Source organism: Scyliorhinus canicula, chromosome 11 (assembly GCF_902713615.1).
Source record: "Scyliorhinus canicula chromosome 11, sScyCan1.1, whole genome shotgun sequence".
In the NCBI taxonomy this organism is placed as follows: domain Eukaryota; kingdom Metazoa; phylum Chordata; class Chondrichthyes; order Carcharhiniformes; family Scyliorhinidae; genus Scyliorhinus; species Scyliorhinus canicula.
In genome coordinates this window covers 4,160,866-4,182,459 of record NC_052156.1, presented here as the reverse complement: position 1 = coordinate 4,182,459, position 21,594 = coordinate 4,160,866, and positions in this window count along the sequence as shown.

The following is a 21,594-nucleotide window of genomic DNA, read 5'->3' as shown; positions in this document are numbered from 1 at the left end:
TGATTCAGCGATTCAAACTTTAACAGGATCTGAGCAACACAAAGTGCAGCAGTTATCACCCATCCCTCATTGCCCTTGAGAACTTAGTACTCAGCTGCCTTCTTGAACCGTTGCAGTCCACGTGGTGTAGGCGTATCCACATGTAAATCAGATCCAGGTTGGTCCACATCAAACACTCCCAGGACAGATACAGCATGGGGATAGATACAGAGTAAAGCTCCCTCTACACTGTCCCCATCAAACACTCCCAGGACAGGTACAGCACGGGGTTAGATACAGAGTAAAGCTCCCTCTACACTGTCCCCATCAAACACTCCCAGGACAGGTACAGCATGGGGATAGATACAGAGTAAAGCTCCCTCTACACTGTCCCCATCAAACACTCCCAGGACAGGTACAGCACGGGGTTAGATACAGAGTAAAGCTCCCTCTACACTGTCCCCATCAAACACTCCCAGGACAGGTACAGCACGGGGTTAGATACAGAGTAAAGCTCCCTCCACACTGTCCCCATCAAACACTCCCAGGACAGGTACAGCACGGGGTTAGATACAGAGTAAAGCTCCCTCTACACTGTCCCCATCAAACACTCCCAGGACAGGTACAGCACGGGGTTAGATACAGAGTAAAGCTCCCTCTACACTGTCCCCATCAAACACTCCCAGGACAGGTACAGCACGGGGTTAGATACAGAGTAAAGCTCCCTCTACACTGTCCCATCAAACACTCCCAGGACAGGTAATGCTCCCAATCCCCACGCAAGATGTGGTATGTGGTGAATGTGTAACCACTATAATTCACACTGTACATTACTGTGTCCCTGTGGGCTCTGTCTGTGAGCCTTTGTGCGGCTCTGCCCACAGGGGGAGATGAGGAGCATGTACAGGGCTCCGCCCTTGGCTCCGCCCCCCTCAGGAAGTATAAGTGCTGCGGTCCTGCGAGTCCGCCCTCAGTTCAGCACAGTCACAGGCAGGCTCAGTTGTAATCCGATTAAACCCACAGTTTACTCCAACTCGTGTCTCAGAGTGAATTGATGGTTGCATCATGGTGGTCAGATGTGTTTACAGGATTGTGTTTGTTGATGGATTTATCTTTTTGGGTGAGCTCATCTCACTGATGTAAATTGTACCGCTGGGTTTTGTGAGGTTAAAACCACTCTCACACAAGTGTGTCAAACATGTATAATTAAATTCTTTAACAATTACTGCATGTACTATACAAGATACAAACTGATATTCTCGCCTCTGGATATCAGATAAGATGAAATAGTGCAGAAACGTTAAATCTCAGAACAACACCAATTATCCCGTATGTTGCTTCTGTGTCACAGTCTTCTTGTCTGGACCAAGAAGTGAGAAAATAAAACTAACCTGAATAACACAATGATGAAAACAATCGGAAGGACACCCACTATTATTTTGGGTAGGAATTTACTCTGTCACCCTTTAGGCACCACGGACTTCCCCAAGGTCATCTCCCCTCCCCCCCTTTAACCTTCCACCCAACGTCTGGAGTCCAGCCCCTCACCCCCCCTTCCCCACCCCCATCCTGTCCATTATTAATGCTGACAATTTATGCAACGAGCTGATCTTCTGACCTTTGGACCCTGCCAATAGTTACGTCACGCTCACTGGCTTGGGCATGGAGTCTGACTTGGGGTCTCTTAGAAACATAGAGAATAGAATCTGGAGGAGCCCCTTCGAGCCTGCTCCGCCCACCATTCGTTATGACCATGGATGATCCTCTCTCTCAATACTGAATGCTCCCCACCCCCATTAACACCTTCAGAGTCGAGAGATTTGTTCAAATTTGTTCACCAGGAAATTATAGGCCAGTGAGTCTAACTTCAGTGGTAGGGAAACTATTGGAAATGGTTTTGAGGGTAAGAATTAATCTCTACTTGGGAAGGCAAGGATTAATCAGGGATGGACAGCACGGCTTTGTCAAAGGGAGATCATAGAATCATAGAATCCTTACAGTGCACCGACCCTCCAAAAGAGGACCCTACCTGAGCCCACGCCCCTGCCTTATCCCCATAACCCCACCTAAACTTTTGGACTCGAAGAGCAATTTAGCCTGCACATCTTTGGACTGTGGGAGGAAACCGGAGCACCCGGAGGAAACCCACGCAGACACGGGGAGAACGTGCAGACTGCACAGACAGTGACCCGAGCAGGAATTGAACCCAGGTACCTGTCTGTGTGAGGAAGCTGTGCTAACCACTGTGCCACCGTGTCGGACCCGATGGAAAGATCATGGACTGGATTCTCCATCAGCGAAATCCTCCATTTAGCCGGCAGCGCATTCACGCCTGCCCCATGTCTTACAAATTTGATTGAATTTTTTGAGGAGGTGTGTAGATGAGGGTAGTGAGGTTGATGTAGTCTACATGGACTTTAGTAAGGCTTTCAACAAGGTCTCACATGGGAGTTTGTTCAAAAAGGTAAAAGCCCATGTGATCCAGGGCAATTTGACAAATTGGATCTAAAATTGGCTGAGTGATAGGAGGTCAGAGGGTATCGGTCAAAGGTTATTCTTGTGACTGGAAGCCTGTGTCCAGTGGTGTTCCACAGGGACCAGTGCTGGGTCCCTTGTTGTTTGCAGTGTACATTAATGATCTGGATGTGAGTGTGGGAGGTATGATCAGTAAGTTCCCAGATGACACAAAAATTGATGATGTGGTAAATAGTGAGGAAGACAGCCTTAGATTACAGGACGATATAGACGGGCTGGTTAGACGGGCAGAAAGGGGGCAAATAGAATTTAATCCTGAAAAGTGTGAGGTGAAGCATTTTGGGAAGATTAACTAGATAAGGAAATACAGAATGAATGGTTGGACCCTAGGAAGTAGAGGAGCAGAGGGATCTTGGTGTGCATGTCGATAGGTCCCTGAATACAACAGGACAGGTAGACAAGGTGGTTAAGATGGGCTATGGGATACTTGCCTTTATTAGCTGAGGAATAGAACACAAGAGCAGGGAGGATATGATGGAGCTGTATAAAACACTGGCTCAGTTATAGCTGCAGTACTGTGTGCAGCTCAGGGGCGTGATTCTCCCCACGCCGCGCTGTATGGGAGATTCGCCGTTCGCGCCATTTGTGTCCGCGGTGCCAGTCCGATGCCGGCAGGCGATTCTCCGAGGAGCGGAGAATTGGCACCATTTGTGCCGGCGCGTTTGGCCTGGCGCTGGTCGCGGGCCGCTGTCCGCGGCCGAGCCGCCGATTCTCCGGCCCGGATGGGCCGAACGGCCGGAGGGAAACGGCAGAGTCCCACCGACGCCGTCCACACCTGCTCACTGCCGGCGGCAACTCTGGGGGGGGGGGGGGGAGTGTGGGGGAGGGGGGGGGGGCGGTGGGGGGAGGGGGGAGAGGCGCTCCTTTACCGGGGGGTGGGGGGGGAGGGGGGGGCTGTGGAGGGAGGGGGGAGAGGCGCTCCTTTACCGGGGGGTGGGGGGAGGGGGGGGCTGTGGAGGGAGGGGGGAGAGGCGCTCCTTTACCGGGGGGTGGGGGGGAGGGGGGGGGGTGTGGAGGGAGGGGGGAGAGGCGCTCCTTTACTGGGGGGTGGGGGGAGGGGGGGGCTGTGGAGGGAGGGGGGAGAGGCGCTCCTTTACCGGGGGGTGGGGGCTCCGATGGGGTCTGGCTCACGATTGGGGCCCATCAATCAGCGGGCCGGCCTCTCCAGCCCCGGCCCTATTTTATTACGCGGCCGGCCCCTGAACCCCCCGCGCCATGTTGCGTTAGGATCGCAGTGCTGAGGAAGTGCCCCACGCTTTCGCGGGTTGGCACGGTGCCCAGTTAGCGCCGGGAAGGGAGGCTGGAGCGGCGTGAACCGCTCCAGCGCCGTGCTGGCCCCCTCTGGGAGCCAGAATCGGGAGTGCCCGCGCCCGTTTCACGCTGCCGTGAAACACGACGGTACAAATACTCTGCCTCCATTTTGGAAAATCCCGCCCCTGATCTCCACCCTATAGGAAGGATTTGATTGGACTGGAGAGGGGGCAGAGGAGATTCACCAGGATGGTGCCTGGGATGGAGAGTTTCAGCTGTGAAGAGCGGCTGGTTAGGCTGGGGTTGTTTTCATTGTTGGAGCAGAGAAGGTCTGAGGGGGACCTGATTGAGGTGGACAAAATTATGAAGGATCGCTTTCTGTGCTGAAAAACACTATGAATCTCGAACACACAAATACTCAAACATACACACACTCATAATTACACCAGAGCATGCACACGCACACATCACCCACACTCACTCTAACACACACTCAGCCAACCTCACACACTGACTCACACATACTCACATGCACACTCACACACATATTCACGCAAACATAAATGCACACTCGCTCACACAAACTCACATGCACATGCATTCACACATACTCACTCACATTATACACTCACATGTACACACACATACAGGCACACACACACACACACACACTCTCACTCAAGGAGCCTGAGCTAAACTGGAGTCAATGGGAATCAGGGGGAAAACTCTCCGCTGGTTGGAGTCATTCCCGGCACAAAGGAAGATGGTTGTGGTGGTTGGAGGTCAATCATCTCAGCTCCAGGTCATCACTGCAGGAGTTCCTCAGGGTAGTGTCCTCGGCCCAACCATCTACAGCTGCTTCATCAATGACTTCCCTTCCAGCATAAGGTCAGGAGTGGGGATGTTTGCGGATGACTGCACAATGTTCAGCACCATTCACGACTCCTCAAATAATGAAGCAGTCCATGTCCAAATGCAGCAAGACCTGGACAATATCCAGGCTCGGGGCTGACAAGTGGCAAGTTACATTCGCACCACACAAGTGCCAGGCAATGACCATCTCCAACAAGAGAGGATCTAACCACCGCCCCTTGACATTCAATGGCATTCCCATCGCTGAATCCCCCACAATCAACATCCTGGGGGTTACCATTGATCGGAAACTGAACTGAACCCAGCCACATTAATACTGTGGTTACCAGAGCAGGTCAAAGGTTAGGAATCCTACGGTGAGTAACTCACCTCCTGACCCCCCCCCCCCCCCCCCCCCCCCCCCCAAAAGCCTGTCCACCATCTACAAGGCACAAGTCAGGAGTGTGATGGAATACTCTCCACTTGCCTGGATGAGGGCAGCTCCAACAACACTCAAGAAGCTCAACACCATCCAGGACAAAGCAGCCCCGCTTGATTGCTCCCCTTCCACAGACATGCAAATCCTCCACCACCGACGCACAGTAGCAGCCGTGTGTACCATCTACAACTGTTATGGGCCAGAGTTTAGAGAACCCCAAAGTGTATCATGGAGTTCACCTGACCCACAGCTTTAATAGAGTGTGGTATGGGGAGCACACGGCCCACTCTACAGGTGTGGTACAGCAGAAATGGAAAAGTATTTTTTAAAGCAAAACAATGTTTATTCTATGAACTCAAGTTAACCTTTTTAAAACATACAGCGAACACCTTAGCAACCATCAATTCAAATACAACCCCAAAGACTACAACACGAAGTAATGCTTACGCTGTCCTTTTAACATCCATAAGACTCAAAAAAGAACTTTCAACAGAAGCACATCAGGTTAAAGTCACTACTAAGAGCAGTTATTAGTTTTAAATCACCAAAGGATGGATTTACAGTTTTTAGATTACAGAGAGAGACTCTAATACACCTTCTGGCTGTGACTGCCGCTATCCAGCTCTGAAAACGAAACGAAAACACACCCTGCAGCAAACAGCCTAAAACAAAAGTAAAAAGCTGACAGACAGACGCGTGGCCTCCTGCTGCAGCTGGCGAAATGGCTGATCAATGGAGGACACGCATATTTATACGGCTCCTTGTGGGCGGAGCTAGCCGGCAGGGGCTACCGGCGAACCTGTAGTGCAGGTCCGACCTTACATCCCCTAATACAGGAGCACACAGTGGCTCACCACATTCACCCCCTGTTAAAAATGAGTCCGGCGGGGGTGCCGTGGAACTATATACAGTTCGGCAAATTATTTACAGTGGGGAGGGGGAAAAAAAATGTCTATTTTGATAGTCCGGTGCCCGTCAGAGGTTCAGTCGATCCAATACTTTGACGATTCGCTGGGAGCGACGTAATGGTGGCGGCGATGTCGGTGCTGGCGGTGTTGGTGCTGGCGGTGTCGGTGCTGGCGGTGTTGGTGCTGGCGGTGTTGGTGCTGGCGGTGTCGGTGCTGGCGGTGTTGGTGCTGGCCAGTAATTGGATGACTCTGGGAGTGTGCCGAAATCTTCCTCGTCCTCTAGCGTGGGCAGGGGAAGGAGGGATGGACCTGGTGTTGTTAATGTTGGGAGCGGCGGGGAGGGGAGGGTGGCGTGTGGGTGGGGGAGTGTGTCGGAGTGGAACCTGAGGGAGCCAGGTCCCTGAGGGAGACAGTATCGTGGCAGCCATCGGGGAATTCCACGTAGGCATACTGGGGGTTGGCATGGAGCAAGTGTACCCTGTCCACCAAGGGGTCCGCCTTGTGGAGCCGGACATACCTGCGTAGAAGGACCGGTCCTGGAGCTGTGAGCCAAGTCGGGAGCGATACCCCGGATGTGGATTTCCTAGGGAAGGTACAAACACGTTCATGGGGTGTGTTATTTGTGGCGGTGCACAGTAGTGACCGGATGGAGTGTAGAGCATCCGGGAGGACCTCCTGCCAGCGAGGGGCTGGGAGGTTCCTGGACCGTAAGGCCAGCTGGACGGCCCTCCAGACCGTCCCGTTCTCCCTCTCTACCTGCCCGTTTCCCCGTGGGTTGTAGCTGGTCGTCCTGCTGGAGGCGATACCCCTGCTGAGCAGGAACTGACGCAGCTCATCGCTCATGAATGAGGATCCCCTGTCACTGTAGATGTATGAGGGGAAACCGAACAGAGCAAAGATTGTGTTGAGGGCTTTGATGACGGTGGCAGACATCATATCGGGGCATGGGATGGCGAAGGGGAATCTGGAGTACTCATCGACCATGCTGAGGATATATGTGTTGCGGTCGGTGGAGGGGAGGGGCCCTTTGAAGTCCACGCTGAGGCGTTCAAAGGGACGGGATGCTTTCACCAGGAGCGCACAGTCCACCGGTGGAAGTGCGGCTTGCACTCCGCACAGACCTGGCAGTCTCTGGTGACTGTCTGTACTTCCTCGATGGAGTAGGGCAGATTGCGGGCTTTGACGAGGTGGTACAGTCGTGTGACCCCCGGGTGACAAAGGCTATCGTGTAGGGCCCGGAGTTGGTCTACTTGTGCTCTGGCACATATACCTCGGGGGAGGGCGTCTGGGGGCTCGTTGAACTTGCCGGGGCGATACAAAATCTCGTAATTATAGGTGGAGAGATCGATTCTCCACCGCAAGATTTTATCATTTTTGATCTTGCCCCGTTGCGTGTTGTTGAACATGAAGGCTACCGACCGTTGGTCAGTGAGGAGAGTGAATCTCCTGCCGGCCAGGTAATGCCTCCAATGCCGCACCGCTTCAACGATCGCCTGGGCCTCCTTTTCGACAGACGAATGTCGAATTTCAGAGGCGCGGAGGGTGGGGGAAAAGAAAGCCACGGGTCTGCCTGCCTGGTTTAGAGTGGCGGCAAGGACGACATCTGAAGCGTCGCTTTCTACTTAAAAGGGCAGCGTCTCATCTACTGCGTGCACCCCGGCCATGGCTATGTCTGAGCGAATACGGGCGAAGGCCTGTTGTGCCTCGGCCGCGAGGGGGAATTGAGTGGACTGTATGAGTGGGCGGGCCTTGTCCGCATAGTTTGGGACCCACTGGGCGTAGTAGGAGAAGAACCCCAGGCAGCGTTTGAAGGCCTTGGGGCAGTGGGGGAGGGGGAGCTCCATGAGGGGGCGCATGCGGTCGGGATCGGGCCCCAGGAGTCCCCATAGCCGAGGATGGCCAGGCGAGTCGTGCTGAACACACACTTCTCTTTATTATACGTAAGGTTGAGGAGAGTGGCGGTGCGGAGGAATTTAGCGAGGTTGGCATTGTGGTCCTGCTGGTCATGGCCGCAGATGGTGACGTTATCTAAGTACGGAAACGTGGCCCGCAAACCGTACCGGTCGACCATTCGGTCCATCTCCCTTTGGAATACTGAGACCCCGTTAGTGACGCCGAAGGGAACCCTAAGAAATTGGTACAGACGACCGTCTGCCTTGAAGGCAGTGTATGGACAGTCCGATTTACGGATGGGGAGCTGGTGGTAGGCGGATTTCAGGTCAATTGTTGAGAAGACCCAGTACTGTGCAATCTGATTGAACATATCAGAAATGCGGGGGAGGGGGTACGCGTCGAGCTGTGTGTACCGGTTGATGGTCTGGCTGTAGCCCACGACCATTCTGTATTTCTCCCCCGTTTTAACCACCACCACTTGGGCTCTCCAAGGGGGTGTTGCTGGCCTCGATGATACCCTCCCGAAGCAGCTCCAGGGGCTGTTGCTGGCCTCGATAATACCCTCCCGAAGCAGTCGCTGGACCTCGGACCTGATGAAGGCCTTGTCCTGGGTGCTGTACCGTATGCTCCTGGTGGCAATGGGTTTGCAATCCGCAGTTAGATTGGCAAAGAGGGAGGGGGGGCTCGACCTTGAGGGTCGCGAGGCTGCAAACGGTGAGTGGAGGTAGGGGCCTGCCGAATTTGAGGGTGAGGCTCTGGAGATTGCACTGGAAATCCAGGCCCAGCAATAGTGCAGAGCAGAGGTTGGGGAGGACGTAGAGGCGGAAGCCGGTGAATTCTACGCCCTGGACAATGAGAGTGACCATGCAGAACCCTCGGATGGGGACAGAGTGGGATCCGGAGGCCAGGGAGATCCTTTGATTGGTGGGGTGGACCGGGAGGGAGCAGCGCCTTACCGTATCCGGGTGTATGAAGCTGTCGGTGCTCCCGGAGTCCAGCAGGCAAGAGGTCACTTTGCCGTTGAGTTTCGCCGTTGTGGAAGCGGTGGCCAGGTTGTGTGGACGAGATTGGTCCAGCGTCATCGAGGTGAGCTGCGGGTGGTCGTCAGAGGTGTCGGATGGACACAGATCATGATGTGTAGTTGGCGTTCCAGCCCCGTGGGAAGACAAGATGGCGGCGTCCGGAGGTCCTGTGAGGAACAAAATGGCGGCGCCCATGGGGTGCACATTGCGGGGGTGGGACAAGATGGCGGCGCACAGTGGACGTGGCCCTGGGAGGAGAAGATGGCGCCGCCCACTGGCCGCACGCGGGTCCGGGAGGAGAAGACGGTGGCGCCCATTGAGCATTCGGCAGGGGGGGAGGGGGCGATTGTGGGCGCGATAGCGTTGACTGCAAAGTGGCCCTTTTTACCGCAAGATTTGCAAATGGCAGCGCGGGGTGGGCAGCTTTGGCAGGGGTGATTCTGCTGACCGCAGAAGTAGCAGCGGGACCCTTGGGGTGCGCGGATTGGCGGGCGGCGCAGACGTATTGACTAGGAGGGGCCCCAGCCGGGGGGGTGTGTCATTTGCGGGGTCCAGGAGGGGTAGGACGGGTGGGCCGTGCGGCGAGCGGGGTAGGCCTGAACGTTACGAGACACGACCGTCATGGAGAGCGCTAAAGTTTTGGTCTCCGCAAGGTCGAGCGTGGCCCCTTCCAGTAGTCGTTGTCGGATGGAGTCCAACGCAATCCCTGTTATGAACACGTCTCGCGCATCAGGAGATTAGAGTGTTCAGTGGCTGTAACGGCCTGACAGTCACAGTCCCGTATGAGTGGGATTAGGGCCCGCCAGAAGTCTTCGATTGACTCACCAGGTAGTTGAGAGCGAGTGGCGAGTACGTGCCTGGCGAAGATTGTGTTTGATTTCTGCGCATAGTTCTCCTTTAGGAGGCCATCGCTTCCACGTAATTCGGGGCGTCCTGGATCAACGGGAACACGCTGGAGCTCAACCTGGAATAAGAACCTGGAGTATAAAACCTGAATCTTCTGAGCTTCCGTCGGCGTGGGGGTCGCAGCGTTGATGTAGGCCTCAAAACAAGCTAGCCAGTGATTGAAGTCCTTTCTGACGTCGGGCGAGTGCGGATCCAGCTGCAGGCGATCTGCTTCGATTCTGATATCCATGTCTTAGAAAACCTGACTGTAATAAATTGATGCACGATCAATTGCATGGAAGACTCAGGTTGGTACAACTGTGGCTTTATTACAGTCAGATGCGTGGCCTCCTGCTGCAGCTGGCCAAATGGCTGATCAGGAGGAGGACACGCATATTTATACGGCTCCTTGTGGGCGGAGCTAGCCGGCAGGGGCTACCGGTGAACCTGTAGTGTAGGTCCTACCGTACATCCCTTAATACAGGTGCACAGTTGTTCACCACACACACACTCTCTCACACACACTCACACTCCCACAGGCACACACAAAAATTCATACACAGGCAGACACACACACAATCATGCACACAGACATGCTCTCTCACACAGACACACTCAGTCCCTCACAAACACACACACACATACACACACAGACATACAGTCACTCACACACACTGACAGACACAATCACTCACTCACACAAATAAACAGACACATACACACTCACGTGGTCGCCCACACTCTCTCCCACACCCACACACACTCTCTCTCACGCATGCATACACACACACTATTACATACGCACGCATACACACACTCTCACGCATGCATACACACATACACACACACACTATTACATGCGCACTCATGCACACACCCTCTCTCACACACATACACACACACCTTCCACCGAGGCCATTGGGTAGTGATTTGAGATTTGACCCTGCCTATTCCGAAGGATGTTTACTACGTTACTGCCTTATTCCATGTCCCTGACCCTACACCGGCTAGTTTTCGATTCTGGGATTCTCCAGCTGATTAATTCCTCCCTAATCCACGGGGCAGGTGAATTAAATAGTGATTTACCGAGGGACCTGATAGACCCTTGTTTGTGACCAGCTACATTATGTAACCCTGACTGCAGAGGTTGGCTGGAGGTTAGACGCTATAACTGTCGCCAGTGTAAAATTCTCCGAATGTTAAATATAACCTCATGGAACGCGAGTACAGTGGTAATTTGTATAAGGCTTCATTCCACTCAGCTCCGCAGCTATAGAGTGTCATGCAAAGTGGTTTGCAATTCGCAAAGTGTTTCATTACAGATTTTCTCCTGTTCTGTTAAACCCAGTCGGGCTGATTCAACAGCCCCCCCCCCCCCCCTCCCCCCACTGTGGAACACAGCCCTGAAACGTTAAACCTTTCCCCATGGCGATGATCGTCCCAACAACATCAAATCAAGAGGCCTAACAAAAACGAAGCATTTTTTAAAGGGATGGAATTGGAAAGCGGAGAAGTTATATTAATTGTGGGAAGAATCTTGATTAGATCACCCTTGGATGACTTTTTAAAAATTACTGTCGGGGATGCGTGCGTCGCTGGTTAGGCCCAGCATTTATTGTCCCTCCCTAGTTACCCTTCAGAAGGTGGGGGTGAGCCGCTTTCCTGAACCGCTGCAGTCCTTGAAGTGTAGGTAAACCCACCAAGCTGTTAGCGAGGGGGTTCCAGGACAGTGAAGGAACGGCCGATATATTTCCCAGTCAGGGTGATGAGTGACTCGGCGGGGAACCTCCAGGTGGTGGGGTTCCCAGGTATCTGCTGCTCTTGTCCTTCTAGATGGTGGTGGCCGTGGGTTTGGAAGGTGCGCGTTCCTGCATCTTGTAGCTGGTACACACGGCTGCCACTGTGCGTCAGTGGTGGAGGGTCTGAATGTTTGTGGAAGGGGGAGCAATCAAGCGGGGCTGCTTTGTCCTGGATGGTGTTGAGCTTCTGGAGTGTTGTTGGAGCTGCGCTCACCCAGGCAAGTGGAGAGTATTCCATCACACTCCTGACTTGTGCCTTGTAGATGGTTGACAGCAGTTTCCCATATCATAAAAAGGACATAGATTAGATTTAGTCACGTGCACCATACATGAAAAACACAGGACATACATAAATACACCATGTCAATACAGGGACATAGAGAGTGGGTGAAGAATACAGGGTGTAATTTTTAAAATTCATTTACGGGATGTGGGCGTCGCTGGTTAGGCCAGCATTTATTGCCCATCCCTAATTGCCCTTCAGATGGTGGGGGTGAGCTGCCTTCTTGAGTCGCTGCAGTCCATGTGGTGTAGGTACACCCATTGTGCTGTTAGGGAGTGAGTTCCAGGATGTTGCCCCAGCGATAGTGAAGGAACGGCCGATATATTTCCCAGTCAGGATGGTGAGTGACTTGGGGGGGAACCTCCAGGTGGTGGGGTTCCCAGGTATCTGCTGCTCTTGTTCTTCTAGATGGTAGTGGTCGTGGGTTTGGAAGGTGCTGCTTAAGGAACCTTGGTGAGTTACTGCAGTGAATCTTGTAGATGGTACACACGGCTGTCACTGTACATCGGTGATGGAGGGTTTGAATGTTTGTGGACGGAGGATGCTGTCGTGCTTGTTGAGTGTTTCCACATGTCCAGTTCCTTAACAATGAATTCAAACAATTTCCCAACGACAGATGTTAAACTAACAGGTCTATAGTTTCCTACTTTCTGCCTCCCTCCCTTTTTGAATATGGGCGTTACATTAGCATTTTTCCAATCCACTGGAACCTTTCCTGTGTCCAGGGAATTTTGGAATATTACAACCAATGGATCCACTTTCTCTGCTGCTACTTCCTTCAACACCCTAAGATGTTGGCTATCAGGCCCCAGGGATGGTGTCTGCCCTCAATCCCAATCGTTTATTTAGTACTATTTCCCTATTGATGATTGTTCTACTCTATTACCTCTGAATGCCTGTTGTTATTGGGATGTTACTGGTGTCTATAACCGTGAAAACGGAGGCAAAATATTGATTTAGTGTCTCCGTCATTTCTGTGTTTCTCACTATTAACCCCCCCGGTCTCATCCATCAAGCGATCAACATTCATTTAGCTCTGCAGCACGGTGGCACAGTGGTTAGCACTGCTGCCTCACGCCACCGAGGTGCCGGGTCCCGGCTCTGGGTCACTGTCCGTGTGGAGTTTGCACATTCTCCCCGTGTCTGCGTGGGTTTCGCCCCCACAACCCAAAGATATGCAGGGGAGGTGGATTGGCAACGCTAAATTGCCCCTTAATTGGAAGAAACAAAAATTGGGCACTTTGAATGAAAGAAAAAAAAGATTAAACAGACATTTAGCTGCTAAAATTCCAGAGGAATTCTGCGGTTATTGTTTTCAGAACAGGTAATTTAATTTTGATGCCCAAAACTTTGCTAAGTTTCAGGATAGTGTGAAGCCAACAGGAGTTGGGATTTCTCCCGCTCCCCAGCTGGATTTGAGTGTCTGCTCCTTTTCATCCCACTTTGCGGAATGCAAGTTTGTCTATTGTAGGCGGCCGGACGTCCGCCACTGTCTTCACAGGAATGCATTTTAAGGTATTAACACATTCAGAAAAAGAAGCTGTAGAAACTAACTTCGAAACAAATTCACATCCCCGTAACATTCCCACACCAGGAAAAGCCAAACTAAATTCGTCAGCATTTCAATCAAAGAATATTTAATAATTAAACAATAAATGAACGAGACCCTTATACACACACTTACCCCCCATAACCTCGCTGCTTCCTTGTCACCCTGCTGTCTCTGTCCTGTTGAGGTTGGGATTGCTGTTCCTGTGGGAATTCTGGACAGTGAATGCCCTGCAATAGGGGAAACTTTATACCGATACGCTGGGAGGAAATAGCTCCAATGGGATAGTCTGGTATTTTGGGTTTTCATACACAACGGTTAAAAGACTGTGACCTGTACAGACTGCAGCCTCTGTGTGGTCATTCTGGACACACACCCCAGTGTGTTTGGGAGTCAGTAACAATCTAAAGGTTTCGTTCCCCACGGTGGAATAGCTTTTCTGGGCATTGTTCAGTTTATTGGAGAGGTAACTGATGGGCCTCCTGGAGTTATCCTCCTGGAGTAGGACAGGCCTACCTCGAGGTCACGGGCCTGTGTTGAAATCCAGAGTGGCCAACACCGGTTTGTTTGCTCGAATACGTTTCAGCTTCTCAAAAGCTGTTTGCCATCGCTCTGTCCACACGACCATTGCTTTTTCTGTAATAGGGAGAGACAAACTTCTAGGAATTCCCTCATTATTTCCCATTTTGTGGTGGGGATGTACATCTCCTCGACCCACCACAGGTCCCAGGTAGGTCTTAGGGAACTCACTTTTTGCAAAGTTGGCCAACAGGCCAGCTGACTGTGACTTTTAAAAGAGGATCTTCCAGTTGCTCCGCATGTCACTGAGCACAAGTAGGTTGTCTTGGTACACGGTGGCACAAGTGGTTAGCACTGTGGCTTCACAGCGCCAGGGTCCCTGGTTCGATTCCCCTGCTGGGTCACTGTCTGTGCGGAGTCTGTGCGTTCTCCCCGTGTCTGCGTGGGTTTTCCTCCGGGTGCTCTGGTTTCCTCCCACAGATGTAGAGTAAGAAGTCTTACAACACCAGGTTAAAGTCCAACAGGTTTGTTTCAAACTCAAGCTTTCGGAGCGCTGCTCCTTCCTCAGGTGAATGGCGAGGTACCTCGCCATTCACCTGAGGAAGGAGCAGTGCTCCGAAAGCTCGTGTTTGAAACAAACCTGTTGGACTTTAACCTGGTGTTGTAAGACTTCTTACTGTGCCCACCCCAGTCCAACGCCGGCATCTCCACATCTTGGCATTCCAAAGATGTGCAGGTTAGGTGGATTGGCCTTGATAAATTGCCCTTAGTGTCCAAGAAGGTTAGGAGGGATTATTGGGTTACAGGGATAGGGTGGAAGTGAGGGCTTAAGTGGGTCGGTACAGACTCGATGGGCCGAATGGCCTCCTTCTGCACTGTATGTTCTATGTTCTATTACACAGTTGGGGAGGCCCATCACTAACTGGCTGAACAGCCTTTGGAAGGTGGCGTGACTTGATACTGGAATAACCCATCTGGAGTTCTGAAGGCCAAAATTCCCTTTGCTCGGGTGATCAAAGGCACTCTATAGTGTCCCTTTAATAAGTCTATCTTAATGATGTAGGCTGCATTATTTACTCTGTGCAGTCTTCCAGGCAGGGGATCAGATTGAAGTCGGCTTGGGTTACTGCATTAATCTTTCAGCAATCAACGCAGAGCCTGATGGAGCCATCGGCTTCAGTACAGCACAGCAGGAGAACTCCAGCTGCTGCTACTGGGCTCCATTAGTTTGTGCTCCAGTCTATATTTGTAGGGGTTCTAGTTAATGGGAGGGGCGTCTCCCACACCCTTACCAGGCTCCTTCTTTATTCCGCGTTTAAATGGGTGAAGTTGGTGTCTAATTTCTCTCGGAATCTGTATTTGCTGACTGGATGAGGGGGGAGTTCAATTTGGGCCTTGCCCAGGCCTCGCTCTCATTTGCCCTCACTGCCCCTTTCACCCCCCACTTCCTTTGCTGACAGTCTCTTCCCTGCTTGCCCCCATCCCGACCCAGACTGCTGAACATGTTTGGGAGGATTTGGGGCAGCACAGTGGTTAGCACTGCTGCCTCACGGCGCCGAGGTCCCAGGTTCGAGTCCCGGCCCTGGGTCACTGTCCGTGTGGAGTTTGCACGTTCTCCCCGTGTCTGCGTGGGTTTCACCCCCACAACCCAAAGATGTGCAGGGTCGGTGGATTGGCCACGCTAAATTGCCCCTTAATTGGAAAAAAAATAATTGGGTGTGCTAAATTTTTAAAAAATAATGTTTGGGAGGATTTGAGTGCTCCCTCAGCCACATTGCAGGGTCTCTGTGAGACTGTCGCGGAACACAGATATATAATCCAACTTCCAGACCCCCTCCTCCAAAAGGTTCTCCTTGATTGGCTTCGAGAACCTCTCAGTTGGTGCTCGTAAACTAACTCAAACCTGCTGGGTTCATTGGGTGAGTCCCCGATGATGAAGCGAAGGAAGCCCAAACCGTTATCCCACCATGAGGACACTCAGTGTGGAACCCTGATCATTGGCGTTGGGCTGAGGGCTTCAGCTCGCCCAGGCTACCCATCACTTCCTGAAATATTCCTGGGTTTGAGCTCTGATTCAACCAGATCTCGATGGGTAGACCATATCTGGTAAAGAATTGTGTTAATCCCTCCACCACTACCTTGGCACAAATTGTTCTCAGGGGAATGGCCTCTGGAATCAGGCTCGACAATACGGGTGGCACGGTAGCACAGTGTTTAGCACTGTTGCTTCCCAGCTCCAGGGTCCCGGGTTCGATTCCCGGCTTGGGTCAGTGTCTGTGTGGAGTCTGCATATTCTCCCCGTGTCTGCGTGCGTTTCCTCCTGAATGACGTGCTTGTTAGGTGAATTGGACATTCTGAATTCTCCCTCTGTGTACCCGAACAGGCACCGGAATGTGGCGACTAGGGGCTTTTCACAGTAACTTCATTGCAGTGTTAATGTAAGCCTACTTGTGACACTGGTAAAGATTATTATTATTATTATTATCGCAAGAATATACTGATTTTTGGCAGGGGTCCCACAAAATCCACAGGCACATTCCTGAAGGGTTCCCCGAAGGTTGATATGGAAATCACAGTAGACGGGTGATGTACCATCAATTGGACAAGGTTAAGATCCAAACTGTGGCTTTAATCAGCTAGTTGTTAGCCCGGTGGTCGACTACAGAGTAAGGCCGACCGCCGGGAACGCTGGGTACTTATACCCCGCCTCGGAGGCGGGGTCTACTTGTCTCTCGACCAATTGGTGGGCAGTCACATGACTAGTCCCAGCCAATCGGATGAGAGGCACATGACCAGCCAGAGCCAATGGGAAACCCATGCTCTGCACCAATGGCAGTGCTCACATTCATACCACCACAACGGGAACAACTTTGTGGAGGTGTGGCCTATAAAATGCTGGCTTACACAGTGTGGATTTATAATATTTATTGTCACAAGTAGGCTTACATTAACACTGCAATGAAGTTACTGTGAAAACCCCTAGTCGCCACATTCCGGCACCTGTTCAGGTACACGGAGGGAGAATTCAGAATGTCCAATTCACCTAACAGCACGTCTTTCGGGACTTGTGGGAGGAAACCGGAGCACCCGGAGGAAACCCACGCAGACACGGGGAGAACGTGCAGACTCCGCATAGACAGTGACCCAAGCCGGGAATCGAACCCGGGACCCTGGAGCTGTGAAGCAACAGTGCGAACCACTGTGCTACCGTGCCGCCCACGGTATGATTTCTCATATTGCAACATATCCAGCCATCAGGATTATGAGTGCTCGCCTCAATATTCCCCCTCGGCATCTTGGCAGCACCATAACTGGTGGATCACTGTCCACTCCTCGTCTACAGGTCTCCGAGGACGTCTCCACTTTCTCATCAGGGCCACATTTTAAAAATACCAGCACCATGTGACTCGCTTAACTTCAGATTTGCTTTGGGCAGCGTCATTCGTAACCACTCAGCTTGCTGAGTCACCAACGGGGAAGGTAGGGAGGCCACCTCACTACACACTGAGGGTATTCTGAGCTCCCGGGAAAGATTTTGGATAATCAGACGGCAGGGTGATCCGGTTACCGTGCTAGTTTGGCTGCCCCCGATGAGGCTTGTTTGGTAATAGGCTGGGTTAATACGCAGTCAGGTAAATGCCAGCAACTTTCCTCCGGCAGCAGTTCCGTCTCCCTCACTTTGACCGGCTTCTCGAAAACCACTGAGGATGTTGACCCCCGCTTGGACATTCCAAGGAGCAGGTCGACCCCGCCCACAAGTAAACTGGGGACAACTCCCATGGTTGCTGGTCCTGAAATCAGGTTGCACTCCAGGTGCACCCTGTATAAAGTTATAGGCGTGCCGTCTCCCTTCATACCCTTCACCAGCACTTTGTCCTGTGCTGCACACTCTGGGGGGAAAGGTCATGCCCCTTCCCAGCATTAGAGATTAGCTATCCCCAGTATTCCTCAGTGATCATGGGAAATATAACTCTCGGGAACTTGTGGGAACTTAGCCACACTCACAGGACTTGCTGCTGTGGTGAAATCCGCCATCCTGTCTCACTGCTCAATATCCTAAAGCCCTTTCCCTGTACAGGGCCTACGTGTCCCAATAAATCGAATAGGTTTTCCCACAACCTCCAGCAACCAGCACGGACGTTTCTGGCCTTATGGAAATTGAAACCCACACGTTTCCGAGCATCAGGCCTTTTCCCAGCACCATCCTCTCAGGTTTGAGGAGGCCTCCCTGTGTTTGCAGCCGTCCCTTCCCTCCCATGGCTGCTCCGCTTCCTCATGGTGCCGATGTCGTGCACCAGGGTCTCCACTGAGGGCGCCGCCCTAGCAGTGTTGGCCTTTGCTGACGCTCATCTCCTGCTCCCGTGGCCTCTGGGACTCCTCCAATCGGCTGTGGATCTGCCGAAGTGTCGCTGACTTCTCCCTCTGAATTTCCTGCCCGCCCCTTAAGCCTCGCCATCAGCTCCGGGCAACCTGGTTCCAGAGGCTCAGCATCAGGCTGGGATCCAGCTGGGTCCTGGGCTCCAGCAGCCCTGCGACTGCAGCCAGGTGGGGGTGGGGGTGGGGGGTGGGGGGGGGGGGGGGTTCCTACCTCCACCTGATTTGCTCAGCAGATGGTGCCACAGAAGCCTCACGGTAGCATGGTGGTTAGCATCAATGCTTCACAGCTCCAGGGTCCCAGGTTCGATTCCCGGCTGGGTCACTGTCTGTGCGGAGTCTGCACGTCCTCCCCGTGTGTGCGTGGGTTTCCTCCGGGTGCTCCGGTTTCCTCCCACAGTCCAAAGATGTGCGGGTTAGGTGGATTGGCCATGCTAAATTGCCCTTAGTGTAAGGTTAATGGGGGGGGATTGTTGGGTTACGGGTATACGGGTTACGTGGGTTTAAGTAGGGTGATCATTGCTCGGCACAACATCGAGGGCCGAAGGGCCTGTTCTGTGCTGTACTGTTCTAAGTCTAAGCCTGAACACTAACGTTTCCACCGAGCTGTGTGTATCTGGTGGAGGGTGAGGGGGATGACAGCTGTGATGCCTCGATTGTGGCATCCTCGGAGTTCTGCTCGGAGGTGGTCTCCGGGGAGTCAGGGGAGGCGGTCACCCCGGACGGGCCGGCGCCGTCGGCTGGAGGATCTGCGGGAGAATGGACAGGTGATCAGTGGGAGGGATGGGTCAGGCTATATAGCATTAACAACTCATCTTTGGCAGGTCCTCTGGGTGGGGCCCAGTGGAGCCTCGCCCCTGTGGAGTGCGTCGATCTCCATGTTGATGACCGCTCTGTCCTCGGCCACTCCTGTCAGCTCCAGGACCCGTTCCTCGGACTTCGTGTGGAGTCTTATATCTGGCACCCCTCCACCAGTCTGGACCCTCTCCCGGCGATAGTGGAACAGCTTCTTCTGCGGAGACACAAGGGCATTGTTAGCCATGAATGCGGCTCACAGTGGTTTGGGGGAGAGGGGGGTGCAGTGATGGTATGAAGGAAGGTTTGGGAGGGTGAATGGAGGGGTGAGGTAATAATCCAATTCACTCTTGAAAGCCTCAATTGAATTTGTCTCCACCACACTCACAGACAGTACATTCCGGATCCTAACCACTCGCTGTGTGAATCTGCCTCCACCACACTCACAGACAGTACATCCAGATCTTAACCACTCGCTGTGTGAATCTGCCTCCACCACACTCACAGACAGTACATTCCAGATCCTCACCACTCGCTGTGTGAATCTGCCTCCACCACACTCACAGACAGTACATTCCACATCCTAACCACTCGCTGTGTGAATCTGCCTCCACCACACTCACAGACAGTACATTCCAGATCCTCACCACTCGCTGTGTGAAAATATTTCTCCTCAAGTCTCCATTGTTTCTTTCCCATCTCAATCCTTCCACCAATGGGAACAGTTTCTCTCTATCTACTCTGTCCCAGACCTCTCATGATCTTGAACCTCAATCAGATCTCCTCTCAACCTTCTCTCCTACAAGGAAAATAGTCCCAACCTCTCTAATCCATCTTCATAATTTCTGTTCCTCATCCTTGAATCTATTCTCATTAATCTTTTCTGCGCTCGCTCTGATACCTTCATGTCCTTCCTAAAGTGTGGCTCGTAGACCTGGACACAATTCTCCAGCTGAACCGACTGTCTCATAAAAGTTTAAGACAACCTCCTTGCCCTGATACAATTTGTCCACATTCACAAAGTCTTGGATATTTTAGGCTTTATTAACTGCTCTTTCCACCTGTTTTGCCATCTTCAATCAGTTATGCACCTAACAGGCAGGTCCCTCTGCTCCTGCTGTTGTACCCTTTATTTTACCTGGCCCAAATCTTCCAACGAGGGGAAATCACAGTTATATCGCCGCTCCGCTCCGACTTTTCTGGACCATGCCAGAGTTCCATATTTTTGTTCAGGACCTCCAATCCCAGGCTCTTCAAAAAGGTGGGGTGTAGTATTTTGGAGAGTATCTGAAATGGAGTTGCATCTTCGTAACGCTGGAAAGACAAGGGAACACAAGCCACGGAAAAAGCTGACGTGTTCTGATGAATAATAATGAGCTAAAATGTCCCAGAGTTTCCTCCAAAAGCTACAGAGAGAAGGTAAGTGTGTTAGGGTCAGGATGGGTATGGGGGCAGGTGGCAGCTGGAGAGGGTGGCGGGTGGGTAGGGTGTCCAGTTGGTGATGTTTCGGGCATAAGGACCACAGTGTTTATCCACTTTCTCCATCCTCTCTTAAACAGTATGAAATCCATCACATTTCCCCCCTCTCTTTAGCTCTGAAGAAGAGCCACATGGACTCAGTTTCAGCTCGGTTCCTCCCTCCACATATGCTGCCAAATCTGCTGAGATTTTACTACATTTTCTGTTTTTATTTCTTGTATTGTCTCAGTGAGAGGCTTCAGTGAACTGGATGGAAATGGCAGCCAACAGAGATTGCCTCATGGCACTCAGTCACATGACTACGTCAAGCCAGTTAGTCCAGTAGTATGAGATTGCAATTCAAAGCCCCAAATATCCCCTTTTATATACAAAAGAAAGATGGAAACATCCACCTTTTCCTAGTGACCAAAGTTTACTTGTATATGCAAGATCCTGTGTGACAATGAGTTACCCAAATTACCCACCGCATACCCACTATTCTCGTTCATTAACAATCGCTTGGCCGACACTCAGATTGGGATTTTGAGCCCATATATCCCAGGGCGCAAATGGCAACAAAATCCCACGAGAGACCAACGGCAAGATTCACGCTGGCGAGACCTTGCAGCACGTTTCCCACACCCCTCCCCTCAATACCCCTCCCCCGCTAATAATGTGATGATGTCAGGAAGATTGGGAACTTTACTGACATATATTTAAATATCATTAGTGAGCTTCCCGCCGGATCGTACGCTCGCATTGAGATTTCCCTCTCGCGGGCACGACGTCAGGTTTGCAATGTTTACGACACGTCTGGAATGACGTGTACCAGGTGATGAGAATCCCCTTCGGGACGTACAGCTCAGGACAATCTTTGACTTGTGCTGATTTATTATTTCCCATCCTCCAGTGAGAAGGGGGGCATCCCAGGCAACCCCCCCCCCTGGCAGCCCCCCTGGCAGCCCCCCTGGCAGCCCCCCTGGCAGCCCCCCCTGGCAGCCCCCCTGACAGCCCCCCCTGGCAGCCCCCCTGGCAGCCCCCCTGGCAGCCCCC